Here is a 19,470-nt window from a genome sequence, read left to right as displayed (position 1 = left end):
TCCTCCTCCCAGTTCAGCCTTTGTCGCGCGGCGGGGGGCGCCCGGCCCGCGGCTCCCCAGTCAGAGCGGTAGCACCGCGAGACTTGGGGCTGCGGGCGGCGGGACCCCCAGGTTGGGCGCCGCCGACTGGCGGGGCAGAGGCTGGGGCGCCCCCTCGGGCCCGCGCAGGGACCGCAGCCGCCCCTCCCCGCTCGCCTGGCCCGGGCTGCCCCCGCGCGCCCACGCCCCAGGTGTCCGGGCGCGCATCACCGAGGGGCGCCGTGCCCAGGCCAGGGGCCAGGGCGGAGCGGGTGGGGGAGAAGCCCATTTAGATTCAGAGGGAAGCCGGCCCTGGGAGACGGCCGCGAGGAACAAAGGCGCCCCAGAGCTGCCCACTTAGCATGCCAGAGCCGCGCTGCTCGGCTCCCAGGCCGGGGACGCGGCCGGGTGCGGAGCGGAGGGCGCCGGGCACCTCCAAGGCCACCGCCGCACGCAGCTTCGGAGTGCACGGTGCACGCGCCCAGGCACAGCAGCCGGGCCCCAGAGACTGCGAATGCCTTGGCTTTGAGTAAGGCGCTCAGCTCTACCTTCCTTCTTGCCATGACGACTGCCCTTGGTTATTACCTGAGGGCGTTGCAAGAGCCTTATTTACACCGCCAAGTTGAGAATTTAAAAAGATTTTTTTTTTTAAAATAGGTTTATCTGTGTATCCTGGTGAAGTTAGGATGCAGAGAACTTGGAGCGGCTGTTTTCTACCAGACACGAGGATCCCTGTGAGAGGTAATGGTCCCTAGGAGGGACAGGCCACCATCGTGGTCCCCTGTAAAGGTTAAATGGAAGAATAAATACATCCCAGGTGAACGCTGAGAAGGGCAAGATGGCCCCTAAACGCAGGCATGTTTGCAGAAACATCAGACTACCTTAAATCCAAAGAAGCATTTTCTGGAGGGTAGAGAAGCAATGTTTGGGGTGTATGTTCAAATAAGCATTCTCCACTTTGGGAGGCTGAGGCGGGCGAATCACGAGGTCAAAAGATCGAGACCATCCTGGCCAACATGGTGAAACCCCGTCTCTACTAAAAAAAAAATGCAAAAAAAATTGGGGTCTGTCGGGGGGAAATAGGGGAGGGACAGCGGGGGGTGGGGAGTTGGGGAGAGATAGCATGGGGAGAAATGCCAGATATAGGTGATGGGGAGGAAGGCAGCAAATCACACTGCCATGTGTGTACCTATGCAACAATCTTGTATGTTCTTCACATGTGCCCCAAAACCTTAAATGCAATAAAAAAAAAATACAAAAATTAGCTGGGCGTGGTGGCACACGCCTGTAGTCCCAGCTACTCGGGAGGCTGAGGCAGGAGAATTGCTTGAAACCGGGAGGTGGAGGTTGCAGTGAGCCGAGATCGGGCCACTGCACTCCAGCCTGGCGCCTGGCGACGGAACGAGACTCTGTCTCAAAAAAAAAAAAAAAAAAAAAAAAGCATTCTCTTCGGGGAGTATTTGTCACTACCAATCTAACAGTTTATCAGTTCCACAAATGTTGAATGTCTGCTGTGTGCCAGACACAAAGCCAGGTGTTGGGTATACCATGGAAAGAAAGACACAGGAGCTCTGTTCTCCAAGGGCTTCTCGTCTGGGGGTAGGGTGGGGAGGAATGAAACAAAGTATCTGCGCTCAAGCGGCACACAGCTGCCTTGGGGCTTCGGGCACAAGCCCTGAAATTGGCATCTCCAGCCTGTGGTCACTACTGAATGAATGAAGGCAGACAGGAGGTGGAGGATCTGGGGAAACCAAAATTAGGCTTTGAAGAAAAGAGCAGGACAGGTGGAAAAAGAAGACATTTCAAGTGAAAAATAAAGCAGGTGTGCACCCAGCCACAAGATAGGCCAGGCCCAGACAGAGAAACCGGGATATCAGCTATGGCCCGCCCCCATGCCCCATATCGAAGTTGATTGTTCCTGATTCCAACATCAAGCCGAATGAGAATTCAGCCTCTCTTCTACATCCTGGAAAGGCAATACACTCAAATACCAACTTAATTAATGCATAACATATACTGGACTGAAGATTTCTTAAGGAAAGTACAAGAGAAGGCTCTCCTCACTCACTCTACATCAGACAAGTAAAACTCCAGCTCGGATGTTTCTGCTGCCCAGAGTCCCTTCTAGATCCTTCTCCCCACAGGCCATTCAGTCTCTGGTGGCTCATCTACGTAAGTAGCACTTGGCATCACTGCCTCCTAGCCCACGAGGCCCTTTTATTCTCCAACTTTCCACACCCCTTAGAAGCAAGCAAGTTCGTCTCCTTGGTGTTTATGTATCGGTTTAGCATTTCAGCCAGGATCTATGGCTCATTTTGTCTCCAAATATATTTCTAATATTCTCCATAAAAATAAAATGTGAGTGAACACAACTCGTACGCACACACACACTTAAACATACAGATTTGTTGACAGGTTTTACTTTCTTACCCTGCTGTTGTGTTCTGCCCATTTTTCTAAATGTTACTCAGCTAATATCTTTAATACTGGATCTTGCACAAGCTTCCTACTTCCTGCACTGGTCATTGCCATAAAAGACAAGTGACATGTGGACAACTAGATACTTCCCATAGTCTGGAGTCTGCCATGCTGTGGTTTTTGGTGTGTAATAAATATGTTTAGATTTTCACAAAGGAGACATTTCATCTTCTCCCCCAGTCACTGCATTTTGGAGGTACAAAGGACCTTTGACATCATCCAAGGCTGTCCCCAGAATTTGCAGATAAGGAAACTGAGGCTCAGGGTAGCCAAGGTCATGCAGCTTAATAGCCAGACAAGATTTAGAACTGGGTTATGCGCCATATTGGGATTTGGTGGCTGGGGATGGGGAGTGGTTAGGGTGTCAGAGAAGAGAGAGAGAAATGGATGACTCACCTTCTCTCTCTTGTCTCTCAGTATTAAATAGGTTAAATGCTCAGAAACACTGATTGTGGATGAAAACCCCCCCACTTAAGTAAACAGACTGAAATGGAGTGGTTAGTCACTGTTGAATACTGAGTGGCATTTACATAAAACAGTGGTCTGGTGCTAATTATGAGTTAGTAGACTGTGACCAGTTAACGCGGGCTCAGGAATTCCACTCAACCTTTAAACAACCTAGAACTCTTTGAAATTCCAAAGGAGGCTGTTGAATTTGAAGCTGAGATTTGCATTTTTGAAAAGATTAATGCAGACCCACTGGGCCCACAGCACCCGATTGTGGGCACAGCGCTCCCAGAAATGACCAGGGTCAACCAGCCACTGTGCTGATGCGTACCAGGGTCCACAGCCTTTCTTGCTTGCTTCTTTTTTTTTTTTTTTTTTTTAACTTGGTGGGAGAAAGCAGCCACCTGAGTTCTGCTTCACATCCCTTTAAGTCCTAACACTAGAGACAAAGGATCTCCATTGTATAATATGTACTGATCCAAGGCAATTTTATCTTCTTTTAAGTTCACTTTAAGATAGCAAGAGGCCACAGATGAAACCACAGCCTTCTGCAGAAGGAGAGGAGAAATAACCACAGGCTCTCTCTCCATTCTGCATGTGTCCTCTCAACCCTTCCTTCCTCCTCCATTCTTTCTAACTTCTCTCTTTGCTGGAGAGAAAGGCTCATGGGTCCCTGTTATCCCCACCACTACCTCCTTATCTTTATCTCTGCACAGGTCATAACTGCCCACAGACTGTCTGTCCAGGCGCTACCCCCAGCCCCGCCCGTGCCTTCTTCTCTACGAGGTCTCTCCTTTACACCAAGAATCATGGACTTACAACAGATCAAAAGTGGATGAGATCTTAGTTTTATACAAAAAGGCATAAACACCAGCCTTTGAAGCAGAAAGCGTGGTATAGGTTTTTGCTCTGTCACTTCGTGAAACTTCTCTAAGCCTCACTTTCTCCTCCTGGGAAGTGGGGATGGGGTTACCTACTATGCTGAGTTTTGGTGAAGATGACATTGAATGAAGTAATGCGCATGCTGTATACACTTTGGAGACCTTAAAATGTATTGCGATAGCATTGCAGAGGGAGGAAGAAAAGTAGGGCAAGTCCCTGTCCCACAGAGGTAGGAAGGGGAAGCTCATTGTGCTTGGCATTCATGGAGCGTGGGGAGAGGGAAGGAAGGAGGGTGGTAGGAGAAACAGGCAATCAGACCCAGGTGCTGTAATTTCCGTGGAAGGTATATCAAGCCAGCTGATGGAATAGCCAAAAGCAGAGGCGTTTCTGGCCACCGCCCATGTGGGAGTCTTGGGGAAGATAACACACAGGCTGGTTCTGCAGGGACTGAGGGACGTGGCTGCAAACCTGGGCCTGTGATATGGTGCTCCTGGCTCTCGTGGCTCTGTGAGGTGTGCTAGATGTCCCACACGTGAGGAGACATGGAGGCACTGAGGGTCTAAACTAACAGATATCTGGGTGAGGACTAAGAGGCTATAGTAGGCAGCACTAAATAAACAAAGGCCCCAAACCGAGGCCACAGATATCAGCTCTCAGTGAGAGGCCTCCTAAAGACACCTTAATGGTCACCAGCCAAGTGACCATCCCAGCACCTCAGAACGGAGGTGGGCAAGACTCTAAGGCTCCCTTCCCTCCCGCCACTCCCTCCATGACCACGTAAACACCACTTTGAAGGGGACCTGAGGGTGAAAGGGAAAGGACCTAAAATGACTGTGTGCTCACCTGGACGATGCTAAGCTTTCTAAGAGATGGGGTGAAACAAAGAAATACCATGAGCTCTCAAGGTTAAAGTTCATTTGGTTCTAATGAGTATGAGATGAGTACATTTCTAAACCTTTTACAGGGATAAAAAGAGACAATCTAAAGTGAGAAATACAACAGATGGAAACATATCTATGGTGAGAATGTACCATCCACGAACTCTTAGGAATCAAGACCAAGTACCATAGTGCTAAAATGTGCACAACAAAAACTACCAGGAATTTAAGGAGAAGCTGACAAAAATCACCCTATCAGTAGAGACTTTAACCAAGCTTTCTAGTTACTGATTGATGAGATCATCAGCAACAAAGGACAAATGTAACATATGCTGAGTTGATTTGAGGTTTGTTTACTGTCGGCCTGCTGGAGGACTCTGCTCCACTTCCCCTCTCCCCACGCCCCCGACCCGAGCATGCCAGCCCCAGGAGGAAGGCATGGGGCGACTGAGTGGATTTGGAGACTACAATTGAGCCACAATGCTGCAGGCATAATCTTGCTCCCTGGCTGTGTCTTGTCTCTTGGGAGTCATTCTCTTGCGAACAGAGCCCTGTGTCCCAAGGCCTGAGCTTCTTCGTGTGTTGAAGAACAGTACGTGCTTGTGCTGGTGCTTTTGCTGTGTTCTCTGGCTGTCTCAGGGGCTAGCAGCATCTGGACTGGCCTTTTCTACCCCACGGAGCCGCGACAACTTTGCAGCTTAGACGCTAAGCTGCTCTCAGAGCACGGAATTGGAAGCCAGAAAGTCCCCTGTTCAAATCTCAGCAATTCTACTTACTGCTCGGTGTGAGTGAGACTCCCTGTGCCTCCATTTCCTCATCCATGACCTACTGATATGAATAGTACTGATCTCATAGGGGTTTTGTGAGAATTAAATGAGTTAATATTTGTAAAACACTTACAACATCATCTGGCATGTGGTTGGTGTAGGGTATTTGTTGACGTTATTATCAGAGAGGTGAGGTAAGTTCAGCCTTCTCATCCTCAAAGTGAGATGGGACAAATTGAATTAAAATGAAAAAGCAACTGACAATTTGGAAAATAGTATAATGATGACTATCTGTATCAAAAGCTATCTGCAGAGAAAAATTCATAGCTGCAAATGCTTGATTATTAAATAGAAATGAATGGGGATAAGTGAAATTAGCATTTAGCTCAGGAATCTTGGGGGTCATTGAATATTTTGTACCTGAAAACACCCAACTCAAATTAGTTTATGTAGCCATATTTTTGGTAAGATGCTAAGGTTGCCCAGGTAACCAAAAGAAAGGGTTAACAACCAAAACTCAGTAGGGCAGGGATACAGTTAGACTTCAGGAAACTTGGAGCCAGGCATCTGGACCTCACAAGGACTCCCTGTGTGTATTTCCCTCTCCTTCCCTTCATGTGTCTTTCTTTCCCGCTGCACACACCTTCCTCCACATGGTGAAGAACATCACTCCTGACAGGTAGAACGGAAACTTGGGCTCCCATGATCAGAAAGGGCTCCCTCTCTTGAAGGAATGGCAGCTCAGGGAGAGGTTGGGGGAAGCTCTGGTTCAAGTCATGTACCTGCTCCTAGACCAGCCTTGCCCTGGGCACCATGCTGTCCCAGATGGGGAGAGGAGACAAGAATGTGTGGGAAGGAAGTATCCCTTGATGGGACCAGGAGGCTGGGGCTGCAGAGAAGCAGCGCTTTAGAGGGTGGGGCTATGGACAGGCTGGGAGAACATTTCCACAGATGTCTGCCATAGAGTGGGAAAAAAAGATTATAGCAGGGGGAAAATGAAAGAAGATAAATTCAGAAACTAATTTAGCAAGCACTAAAAGAAACATTCATAAATCAGCCCAAGGGCAGAGGCTCTGGAATGAACCCCTATGTCTGTGATTCTACCTTCCCGTCCATTTTCACCTCCATACTTGCTCCACATTCCCCACCAATTATGCCCCAGTGAGATGCAGCCACACAGTCATTTCCAAAATGCACCATCCTGTTTCCTTTGCCCAGAATGCTCCTCTCCGCAGTGATCCTCTCATTCATCAGGAACCACATGCGGATTGCCTTCTCTCGTCCAGGCAGTGCACTCATGACTTCTTCCAGGAAGGACTGCCAAGTTCCTCTTTTCCTCTTAATTCTAGCACATACCTCACTGCACAAGGATTGGTTTTTAAAATACCATGCTTATTTATTTCATTAGTCCGTAAGCTACTACCTTCATCTTTTTTTTTTCTTTCTCTGGTACCCAGCTCACAGCCTGAGCCATATGAAGTATTCGCGTATTTATGGAGTGAGTGGTTGAACCTCTTATCAGACATCAGTGACCACATAAGCAGCATATTTCTTCCTTTGTCTCTTCCATGGCATCATACATAGAGCTAAATGTTGTGTCCTCTTGCAAAAGCTAACATGTTCCCAGTGTTAGGGAACCCAGCATCTCTCAATCTTTAACCCTTCTTTCCTGGGTTTTTATCTTTGATTTCCTGCTTTGATTCTGATTCATATTAAAAGCTACATTAATTACTCTTGGAGACAAGAGGGAAATAGGGAAAAGAAGATATTCTACTCATCACTTAGTGCCCTATGCAGTATAAGTCTTCATGTTTTCCCAGCCCGTGGGAAAGATTTCAATAACTCCATTTACCAGTTGTAGTTATAACAAATTCTCATCTGTGCCCAGCACCTTCTGACTTTCCAGTCATTTTAACACCACTATTTCACTGGTCTGGGCATTTTTTATTTGGTCTTATTAGTGAAGAAGGGCCATTTACATGAAATTATTCAGATTTTAATAGCCAACCACCTTCCTGTTGTATTAATTCATTTTGGAAGCCACCTGCACAAATGAGAACAATCTTTTTCAGCATAATACAATTATCTGGACTTTTTAGCAGGTAATGCTGAATATGTGCATCTGACCTTTTCTTATGTTATATACAGAGAAGTAATCTTTGCTTAAAAATGCCAAGTGAATTAATGGGGTTGGTTAATGATTAATCTCTCTTTCCAAGTGATACTCAGCATTCTGTTGGCATCCACACTGGTTACTCTGATACAACAGGGCTCGACCAAGTTCATTATCCAACCGACTGGTCTGGGACTGCACGATCATTAGCATGCAAATTACCACAAACAAAGGACAGGTAACAATGACTTCCCTTCCTGTGGGTCACACGGTTAGGAGGAAATGAAGCATGTTTTCGTTTAAGAAAATTTATTTTGAGAACATTCAGTCTTAACTCATTGAGGAATTAAATTTCGGTCCTTTGAACATCTGGCTATTTTAAACACAGAGTCATAGAATTTTAGCAGTGACCTTTCTAGTCCACAATTTAGAGGTAAACCTAAGAAACTTCCTCATTCTCCCTGTGTATTATACATGTTAGGGAATTAAGGGTTGGAGTGGAAGAGAGAGGTGCTGCTTTTGCATCTTGAGCAAAGTGGAAGAGTTATGGGTTGGAGGGAAGATGTGGATTGCGGAGAAGGAGAAGCAGTCACAGTCACTCCATTCTTATGTCTCAAAGTATAACGCAAATGCCCACCATCCCTGCTAGGGAGAACGCTAGTTTTCACAGTGTTTCCCACCCCAGGCCTTTCTGGGCAGGGGTCGGGGGTGGGGGGCTCCTCGAGGAAGCTGAATCTCACACAAACCTGTCTTGGTTGCCTCTTGTCACACCGTCGTCCACTTCCCTGCTACCTCCAGTCCAGACTTCCCTCCCGATCAGCACCCATCTCTTCCGGTGACCCTGCTCGATTTCTTTTCTTCTGGCACTGCTGCCAACACCATGGCTGCCCTCCAGAGTTAGCCTCAGAGCAGGCCTCTGCTCTCCTCTCTTTCCATAGGCCATTCCTGCTCTTCCTTACCACCTGCACGTGGGGGCAGAACCCAGAAGTAGTTCTTTTTTTTTTGAGACGGAGTTTCACTCTTGTTACCCAGGCTGGAGTGCAATGGCGCGATCTCGGCTCACCGCAACCTCCGCCTCCTGGGTTCAGGCAATTCTCCTGCCTCAGCCTCCTGAGTAGCTGGGATTACAGGCACGCGCCACCACGCCCAGCTAATTTTTTTTTGTATTAGTAGAGACGGGGTTTCACCATGTTGACCGGGATGGTCTCGATCTCTTGACCTTGTGATCCACCCGCCTCGGCCTCCCAAAGTACTGGGATTACAGGCGTGAGCCACCGCGCCCAGCCTACCCAGAAGTAGTTCTAGCTCTTGCTGCAGTAACTCCCGACTTCTCCAGAAACTCACCATTTCCCTGTGTTGCTAATTCATCTACTACTTGAACTGAAAACCAACTTGCTATCAACCGACAACCAAACCAAACCAGACCAAAGAGGTGTGTTGGTACCACTTGGCTGGCCTGCCTCCGGGTGCACCCCTCACCACCCACATACTTAGCCGGCACTACGGCCTTAAAGCCGGAGCTCGAATTCCTTCCAGGCGCCTGAATGAGGGAGAAGTTCCTTAGCCAATCCAGAGCCCACCTCAATTCCTGGCTTAAGATGACCAATTCTCCTAGATGATTGAAAGTGAGACACCCATTCCTTCCTGACCTGCAAAGATGGGGGTTTCTCCTCCTGCCCATGTGTTCTCAACAAGGCAATAATGAGAGATGGATAATGGTACATTTCTCTAGGTCTGCGTTTCTCAATTTTATACATTATTAAAAGTAAAACCCCTGGCTTCAAAGGAAAATCACTGGTATAATGTGGGATGACGGCAAAGACAGGGCTGGGGTCTTCTCATTCCTACATTACTGTTGTTAAACTCCAGCACACTGCAACATTGAGGAAAAGAAAACGCTTAGGGAAAAACACAGATCCTCGCCCCGTCGCTGTTTCATCCGCTGAGTCTCTAAAATTGTAACTTAAACAGTATATTTGTTTAATATATCAAATCATATTCATGTTTATATGATATTGAATGGAAAAATCCCTGCGGACATTCCCAATTTTCACCGTGAAGAGGGTCCTAATTTTGTTCCTGGTGCTTAAGTTGTTTACATAAAGCATAAGAATTTGGTCAAAGGGAGAGCCAACCGCAGGGCCTTAGCACCCTCGCCGGCTGTGACACGTCTCGGAGGCTGTGCATGTAACGTGTCTTTCATACTCTCACTTTTTTCTTTTTTTCTGTGCCAAAGTCTATTCCTAACTAGGAGTTTCCCCAGTCACCCTACTCACAGGGCTCAAAAAGAGGAGCAATTTGTTTGCTGAGTTGGCATGATGGTTTCTGAAGCTGTTTCCGAAATTCTGACCATAACAAGAGGAAATTGAAGGCAAGATACTGGAAATAAGGGCAAATTAGATATAACTGTTTACAGCTGATGTTAACTTAAAGGAAGATCTTTTTTGGATCAAATGCAAAAAAAAAAAACAAAGAGCTAGCAAATCTAACAAGACCTGCAAAAGATGAATATGTATTCGGGGGTGGGGGAAGAAAGAGTAAAGACTTGTTACAAGTAACATTTCGGAGAAAAGCATAATAAAATGTAATGATACTCAAGAACTTCTTTGTCGATAGCAAAGAATAGTCTATGAGGAACTCCGTCAAGGAACAAGATGTGTCCAGGACCCAAGTGATTCCCTGTCATGCCACCAGTCTTCTCCTTGATAGGGGAACATTAGGCTGTTATGTATGACTCAGTGATACTGGCCACAAGGCCATCTTTCTAATCTCCCATCACTCCACTTCCAGCTCATACTCCACACGTGCACACACACACAACCCGCCCTGCCCCAGCAACCTTCAGAGGACAATCTGGCTTCCTAAGGAGACTTTTCCATAAAAGATAATGAGCGGATCAGCCCACAGGTTCACTCTAGCGTACATGTCATTTCTGCTCCCTATTAAAAATGAACTGATAGATGATCAGTTCAGTCTGTCCCTCAGGACCTGATGGGCTTTGCTTGAGCTAAAAAGAAAAAACAAGGTTCCAGACCAAGAGATGTAGTCATGCCCCAGGACGATACTGAGCAGCCCCAACCTCCCTAGAGAGCATCTTTGTCTCACTGATTTCCAATTTTCATCTGTAAACAACTATATCATATTTATTTTTTGTGAATATTTAGGTAAACATCTATATATGTGTGCACATATATATACATGTGTATATATATATACAAACTGTGTATCTACAAAGTGTCTAAAATATTGCAAAATTGTTTTATATAGATTTCATTTAACCCTTTAAAGTAATTTTTTAATGCAGTTAATATTATTTTCATTCTATAGATCTGGTGAATGATACTTAGAGAGTTAAAGTGATTTGCCTAAGGTCACACAGCTGATAAATGTCGTAGCTAAATATGTGAACACAGACAAATCTGACTCCAAAATTCTTGCTCAGTCAATCTCAAAGTATTACCTTGTGCAAACTAGAGCTCTCCCCACTGATAATGTTATCCCATTTTAACACTGAAACTTGAAATGTAACTTCTCTTGCTAACTTAGTGAAGCAAATCGGAATGAGATTGAGGAGGCTCTCTGTAAATAAAAGAAACAAACAAAAAAATAATGAGCAGATATTCAATATTCACACATAGAGCAAGATATAAATTCAAACTTTTGATAAAGATTTAAGTAAACAAAATAAACAGAAACAGAGTCATAGAGAGACTCAATAACTTGCCTAAGGTCATACAGCTAGTCAAAAACATGGTCCAGATTCAAAATCGGGTCTCTGCATCTACTAAAGATGCAGGAGCCAGCAGGCTGACCACTCCGAGGACTCATCATTGTGCTTTCACTGGTAGGTGATTGAATGCACCTTATGATGCTACAGGATGTGAGAACAAGGGGATGGGGTGGGGTAGGCGAGGTGAGTAGGCTTTTTACAATTAATAAAAGTACTAGCACTGACACTATTTTTTGTGGAATAAAATAAACATACTAGGAATTAATAAATAACAAGAATAGTAATTGGTAACAATAGGAAGACGGCTAAACCACCAAGGCCCAACCAACTGGTGGGATCCTGAAATGAACGTCCCTTGAAGGCCCCAGGTCTTTGCACACTGTCAATGAAGAGATTGTTTACATGAAATGAGTTTGAGTTTAAAAGAAGCCAGGAAGAAAGAAGAAAACACTAAGACTACAGTTCTATGGGTTTGCATGTGAGTAACAAAAACATTGCGAAGGGAATGTGATTTGTCTTTCCAATTATTTATATTTTTTATTTTGAAATAATGTCAGGCTTACAAAAGAGTTGCAAAAATAGTAGAAAGAACTATCATAAGCCTTTCACCCCAGCTGTTAACATTTTGCCACAGTTGCTTTATCATTTCTCCTCTCTCTCTCTCTCTCTCCCTCTGTCTCTCTATGTGTGTGTGTGTATATATATGTGTGTATTACCAATATTATTGTTTCTGAACCATTTGAGAATAACCAGAAACACTGAACCATTTGAGAATAACTGGAAACACTAGCGTCCCTTCTGCTCAATTCTTCATGTATTTACTGAGAAAAAGGACTCTCTCTTACATACCACATTATAATTATCAAACCAAAAAATTATCGTTGATATAATTATCTAAGCTATAAACCTTACTCATCTTCTCCCAATTATCCCAAAATTGTCCTCTATGGAAAGAAAGAATTCTAGTTCGGGGTCCAATCCAGGATCACATGTTACATTTAGTTGTCACGACTTTATGTCTCTTTAATCTAGAAATGTTTCTACTTTAAAAAAGTATTATTTTAGAGCAGTTTTAGGTTCACAGTAAAATTCAGTGAGAAGTACAGAGTTCCCACATGCCCCCTACCCCTCCACACACACAGCCTCCGCAAATATCAACATATCCCGTCAGAGTGATACATTTGTTATGGTCAATAAACCTACATTGACACATCATTTTTATCCAGAGTCCATAATTTACATCAGGGTTTACACTTGTGATGTACATTCCATGGGGTTGGACAAATGTATAATTGAAGTGTATCCACTTTTATAGTATCATAGAGAATAGTTTCGCTACCCTAAAAATTCTCCGTGCTCCACCTATTCATCCCTCCTTCCCTACCAATCCCTGGAAACCACTATTTTTTTACTATCCCAGTAGATTTGCCTTTTGTGGGATGTCATATATTTTAGAACCATACAGCCTGTAGACTTCGCAGATTAGCTTTTTTTCTTTATGCAAAATAAGTGGGAAACGTGCAGAATATACAGGTTTGTTACACAGGTATACGTGTGACGTGGTGGTTTGCTGCACCTATCGACTTATCCTCTAAGTTCCTTCCGCTCACCCCCGACTTCCTGACGGGCCCTGGTGTGTGTTGTCCCCTCCTCTGTGTCCATGTGTTCTCAACGTTCAGCTCCCACTTATGAGTGAGAATATGCAGGTTTGGTTTTCTGTTCCTGTGTGTGTTTGCTGAAGATGATGGCTTCCATCTTCATCCATGTCCCTGCAAAGGAAATGATCTCATTCCTTTTTATGGCTGCATAGTATTCCATGGTGTATATGTTCCACATTTTCTTTATCCAGTCTGTCAATGATGAACATTTAGGTTGGTTCCATATCTTTGCTATTATAAATAGTGCTGCAATAAACATACGTGTGCATGTGTCTTTATAGTAGAATGATTTATATTCCTCTGGATATATATCCATTAATGGAATTGCTGGGTCAAATGGTATTTCTGGTTCTAAATCCTTGAAGAATTACCATACTGTCTTCCACAATGGTTGAACTTTACATTCCCACCAACAGTATAAAAGTATTCCTATTTCTCCACGGCCTCACCACTATCTATTGTTTCCTGATTTTTTAATAATCAACATTTGGACGGGCGTGAGATTGTCTCATTGTGATTTTCATTTGCATTTCTCTGATAATTAGTGAATCTCACAATCTCAGCTCACTGAAACCTCCCGTGTTCAAGCGATTCTCCTGCCGCAGCCTCCCAAGTAGCTAAGATTACAGACCAGCCACCACACCCAGCAAATTTTTTTTTATTTTTAGTAGAGATATGATTTCACAATGTTGGCCAGGCTGGCCTTGAATTCCTGACCTCAGTTCATTCGCCCACCTTGGCCTCCCAAAGGACTGGGATTACAGGTGTGAGCCACTGTGCCCGGCCTCCTTTACCCAATTTTGATGGGGTTGTTGATTTTTTTTCTTTTAAATATGTTTAAGTTCCTTCTGAATTCTGGACATTAGACCTTTGTCAGATGGGTAAATTGCAAAAATTTCCTCCCATTCTGTAGGTTGCCTGTTCACTCTGATGATAGTTTCTTTTGCTGTGCTCTTTAGTTTAATTAGATCCCATTTGTCAATTTTGGCTTTTGTTGCAATTGCTTCTGGCATTTTTATCACAAAGTCTTTACCCAGGCCTATGTCCTAAATGGTATTGCCTAGGTTTTCTTCTAGGGTTTTTTTGTTTTTGTTTCTGTCTTTGTTTTCTGAGATGGAGTTTTGTTCTTATTGCCCAGGCTGGAGTACAATGGTACAATCTCAGCTCACTGCCAACCTCTGCTCCCTGGGTTCAAGCGATTTCCTGATTCAGCCTCTCGAGTAGCTGAGATTACAGGCATGCACCACCATGCCAGGCTATTTTTGTATTTTTAGTAGAGATGGCGTTTCTCCATGTTGGTCAGGCTGGTCTCAAACTCCTGACCTCAGGTGATCCACCCACCTCAGCCTCCCAAAGTGCTGGGATTACAGGTGTGAGTCACTGTCTCAAGCCTTCTTCTAGGGTTTTTATGGTTTGGGGTTTTACATTTAAGTCTTTAATCCATCTTGAGTTAATTTTTGTATAAGGTATAAGGAAGGGGTCCAGTTTCAGTTTTCTGCATATGGCTAGCCAGTTTTCCCAGCACCATTTACTGAATAGGAGATATTTTCCCCATTGTTTAAGAGCAAACAGGCACACATTCCTAAAACACTTGTATAACTAAAGCCTGGGTATAATTTATGGGTATAATTAATTACCCTAATTATTCAATAATTTACATATACAGAGCCATCCCAACAAGTTAGAGTAGCACTACTGACAGCTGTCATTTATCAAATGCTTACTAAGTACTAGGCACTATTTCGGCGTATTTCTCACTACAACCCGGGGAGGAAGGTGCTGCTACGGACTTACGGTATTTTATGGATTCCAGGGTTCTCTCTGAAATCAGGAGGTGGCTGACAGTCAGTGGTGTTTCACGGTCATTGTCGTATTGGCACAATTGTTATTCTCTGCACGCACAACTTAGACTGAAAACCTTTGGATGACCCTTCTAATAAGATCAAGAAAGTTGAGCATCGAGACTTGCAGGATGTCCTGGAGGCAGCATTGGGACACATCTGAGAAATGCTTCAACATCAAGTCCAGAGGATGAACGCGTGAAGAAAAACACGGACATTGACTCTTAGTTGTAAGTGATTCAGAAGACTCTAACTATGATCCAATTTTAGGAAAAGCTTAACTAATATATGCGTGAGTGTTAGAGGATAAAAATCTACAACCAAATAAATCAAAAAGAGCTCTTTCAATAACACGAAATTAAAAATTTAAGTATTAACAAGGCATCATGTCATAGTTTAATTTGCAAAGGGAAACAATAGACCCTTTTTGTCTCTTTTAAGAATATGCATTATCACAGACAAGACCTGGGCCCCAGGCCTTTTTCTAAATTTAAAAATGAAAATCAGAAGGAATATCAACGTGCGAAATGATGAAAATGTCTGCATAAATTGAGTCAGGAAAAAAAATAGAACAAGATATAAATTTGAGTTAAAGGTGGCCTTGGGTGACATATACAAGCAGCATGTTCTTGACTTGTGCTCCCTGCAGTGTCCCCACAAAACACTCTGGCTCACACATGAGGGCAGTTACTGTCGTTTCAGCTCCAATGGTGAAAGCAAGGCTCGCTACACAGCTTGAATGCTCTTTTTTATTTGCTTCTTGCACCTCATAAATATATTCACTTGTTCAAATTAAATTGTATCTAAGGCAACTCAACCCAAAAGATAATATTTCCTGCTCTCACAGGGCATCTGCCCTATTCATTCCAGACCACAGTCAAGGAAAACATACTTATCTTTACATTTTCTTATTTTGCTGGGAGCAGAGCGTTCGGTAAAGGACACTAAACTTAATTAGCGCATTAACATAATCACATCAAGTGTCGACGTAGAACTTGACAATAGGAAATTGGGTGAATCAACTCGAATGTTTTCAGCCCGATGCTTTATAATTAGGGGAAAGAAAAGGATAGCTTAAATGCTGCTGGATGTGTTTACTGTGGTTGCTTCTAATTTATGAGGTTGGAATTGTTGACACCAAAGAGTGCTTAAATATATCTTCATATTTAAATGAGACAAAAGTTTAAGCACACTTATTTTTCTATTTAGAGACTTCTTTTTGACCTTCTGTGCTAAATATAGATGCTCTTTTGCTTTCAAAAGCACTTACCAAAGCTATAATGCTATGGTGAGAAGTTTTGCAAATTAAAACAGGCAGCCATAGCAATTTCAAGAGCTCAGAATCCAGAAGACATAAAGTAGGCAAACGACACGCAAAACCCGATGGAGGTTTTTTGAGGGTTGGGCTGTCTTTTATTTTATATGAGACTTTTTCCAGGAATTGCATGAATTCATCACCCTCAGCTCCTTCCTCCCAACCAATGAAGGTGGTCCAGAATTATAAGTTATTTTCTTAGGGAAGGCAGAAAGTTAGATGTATCGGGTGCTGGTTTTGTGACAATCTAGTTGGCAAATAAAAGACAGAATGTGTGGAGGGTAGACACTACAGTAATTGCAGAAACAGGTCTTAGTGTAGCACAAAGCTGCACCTGTGGCTTACTTGCTATGCATCCCTGAGAGATTTCCTTCACCTAAACCTCAGTTTCCTCATATGGAAAATAGAAATAATGGCACCTATGCACTAGTACGGAAATCATTTGAGGTAATATAGGTGGCACAGTGCCTGGCACGTGGTTAACTGCTCAACAGATATTAACTAGCCAGAATGAGAATGAGATGCCATTATGGGGTTAGGATGTGAGCGGTTGATTGAAGATGCACCTAGGAAATGGGGACTCAGTAGCTCCACGCGGCCAGTGCCGTGGAAGGCCCACAGCTTTCCTTATGTACTTCCCACAGGGAAACTTCAGGACAAACTCACTCCAGCCTTTGCTCTGAACTGCTTGCTTCCGTTAATTCCTGGCACGTAATTCTCTGTTGTTTTTGGTCTCGGTGGTAACTGTCTGATTATTTCTTAGACTTTTCTTCATTCTGTGGGTCTGGGGTTTTGTCCCCATCCCTATTGATATAGGAGGTAGACAGAAATTATTTAGACAGATAGTAAAGGCAACAGAGTCCTCAGCAGAATTTCCTTTTTAATAAAAAGCAACCCCTAAATCACTTCTTTTCTAACAAAGAGTAGCCTGAAAAAAATCTAGTTGCAGACATAGATAAGCAAGCTGGAAGCTTGCACGTGTGAAGGCCGGCAGCTGTGCCAAAAGAAAAGGGCTTCCTACCTGAGGGCCAGGTATGTTCAACATGGAGACTCCGTCTTCCATTTTCTTTGTCACCACACGTACAGTAGAGACCCAGGCAACATGACATCAGCCTGGCAGAGAACTCATCTGCGTAATAAAAAATTATGGTGGGGCAGCCAGCTTTTACATGCACTATGCAAATAACACACCTGGACCAACCAATCTTTCATGCTCTGTGTAAATCAGACACTGTCCCCTCAAACTCGTCTGTAAAACCTTCTGCATTTCATTGCGGAGGCGTCAACCATTTTCTCTGGGACCCCTCTCTGTAGCAAGAGAGCTCTTCTCTTTCTTTCGCCTATTAAACTTTTACTCTGAACCTCACCCTTTGTGTGTCTGCATCCTAGTTTTCCTTGGCCGTGAGACAACGAATCTCAGGTATTTACTCCAGACGATGCTGCTGCTTCACTATGCTGGTTGAAACTTTCAATGCTCAGCTGATTTTCATTTCAGCTCTTCCCAACCTAAAGCCAAACCTTCTCCCTCTGACCTGCCATTTCCATAGCTATGTGTGCAACTTAGGTTATCTACCTTAGGAACAGTCCCAGCTCAGTGCTTTACACGATGAAGGATGACACGCTTTCCCTGAGAACCTCTTCCACCAGCTGGGTGGGCTGTAGCTGCCTCTTGGTTCCACGAGGCCCGGACACAGCGCCCTTAGCTGATTGGATTTAGAGAAGACATACTTAACCACTGTGGGGCAACTGTTTTCGGGGCTTCATCTGGAAAGGCAGGGTGGGACACGTGGGAGAGAGACAAGAATGAAACAGACACACAGAGAAACAGAGGTGAGGCGTGAGGACTGCTCGGATAGCTGAGGGCTTTCTGGCTGCGGCTACCTCCCTTGAGAGGTCCTGTCACTTAGACCTCAAGGCTTCACAAAGCATTCTTGAGTCCATTCCGACTTTTAGTCCTTAAGCCACTTGAATTGCTCCCCTTGACTTACAACCAAAGAGTTTTTTGAGGCAGGTACACACTCAACAGAAGTTTTGACTTTTCGTTGTGAAATAAATGACATTCATAATGAAATCAGATTTGAGTTATGTCAGATAGGTGGCCTCCTCTATCTTTGTACCATTACAAGAACCGTTCTATCTTTGTACCATTACAAGAACCGTTCTTTCTTCCTGCATCACACAAGCTCGTAACTCATTGGAGTTCTTTCTGCACTGTGGGATTCAATGCGTGCCTGCAGACCTCAGTCCACTGAGAGTCCTTGGAGGCAGGAGTCCCCTCTGCAACCACAGCGTCTAGCAAAGCATTTAAATGCTTATGGCAAGTGGAAGTTCATTTTTCTTTCCTGCAAAGCTAAGTGAGCAAGTCTTCACACTCGGGTTTGCAATAATGTGCCTGATTTTGCCCAAACTGGTGTCCTTGGAGAGCCTGGTATAGAAGAAAGTGCTGTTCTAGAAACAGCTCTGGAAATTAGGAAGGAAAGGCCTAGTTTCCCATTATTCTGTGTTCTTGGACTTGGAGAATTCTCAAGTACTGTCATCCTGGCAAATATTTTGCTAGTGTTCACCAAAGAAAATTAGCAACAGCTTGGCAATAGTTATTGAACAATTATTGATAATTTAAAAGTCCTCACTATCACTGATGCAGAATAATAAACCATCATGTAAATAAGAAAAATACCATATTGGCACTTTTTTTTTGAATGGGGCATAACACAAGCTTTCTACCTTTTTCTAGGCCAAATCTTAGTTGAATTTTTAAGTTTGCCAGTAAAGACAGGTTCCAAAAAAAAAAAAAAGGTTGACTCTGAACAGCATATATCCATTGTGATTGATGCATCAGACATATTATTCACTGGAGGAAATTTTATGCTTACTAGGTAACTTCTTGGGGGAAAATGTTGAAAACAAGGGTAACCACTGATCGAGCGTCCACCCTTCTCCTGGAACTTTACGTCATTTGTGAACACTAGTGCTAACACTCCTGATTACCTGGAAAAGTAGATTTTATTGTTGCTCTCTTGCATTTATGGAAATCAAAGTCTGCCCAAGGTCACACAGCTGGTAAAGGTTTGGGCTGAGATTCACATGCGTCCTAGTTCCAAAGTTTTGTCCTTGACACATTTTAGGCCAATGAGCAAACAAGGATCTTATTTTGCATAAACTCTTCGGGTTGCTATTTTCCTAAATCTCAGTGTCACAGCTAGTGCTTTTTATTATAAATAGACTATTAATGTAAACTCTTAACCAAGGCTGGGGTGAGTTGGTGTCAGGCATATTTTGCACATCACTCTGCTAAAGTAGGCAATGGCACGCCTCATGCTTCTCACGACGGGGTCAGCCAACT

General features: G+C 43.9%; 1 long non-coding RNA gene across 1 annotated transcript; it reads left to right on the top strand.

Moving 5' to 3' along the window:
- The first annotated feature begins 673 nt into the window (after positions 1–673).
- Positions 674–15,194, top strand: LOC105727182 (uncharacterized). Its single transcript, XR_001109720.1, has 2 exons — positions 674–759; positions 14,785–15,194. It is a non-coding gene; the product is annotated as an uncharacterized LOC105727182 (long non-coding RNA).
- Positions 15,195–19,470: the final 4,276 nt, after the last annotated feature.

This window comes from Aotus nancymaae, unplaced genomic scaffold, assembly GCF_030222135.1.
Source record: "Aotus nancymaae isolate 86718 unplaced genomic scaffold, 86718_ANA_hifiasm-v0.15.2.pri h1tg000064l_0, whole genome shotgun sequence".
NCBI classification, from domain to species: Eukaryota; Metazoa; Chordata; class Mammalia; order Primates; family Aotidae; genus Aotus; species Aotus nancymaae.
The sequence above is the reverse complement of the archived record's forward strand: the minus strand, read 5'-3'. Positions and strand labels throughout refer to the sequence as shown.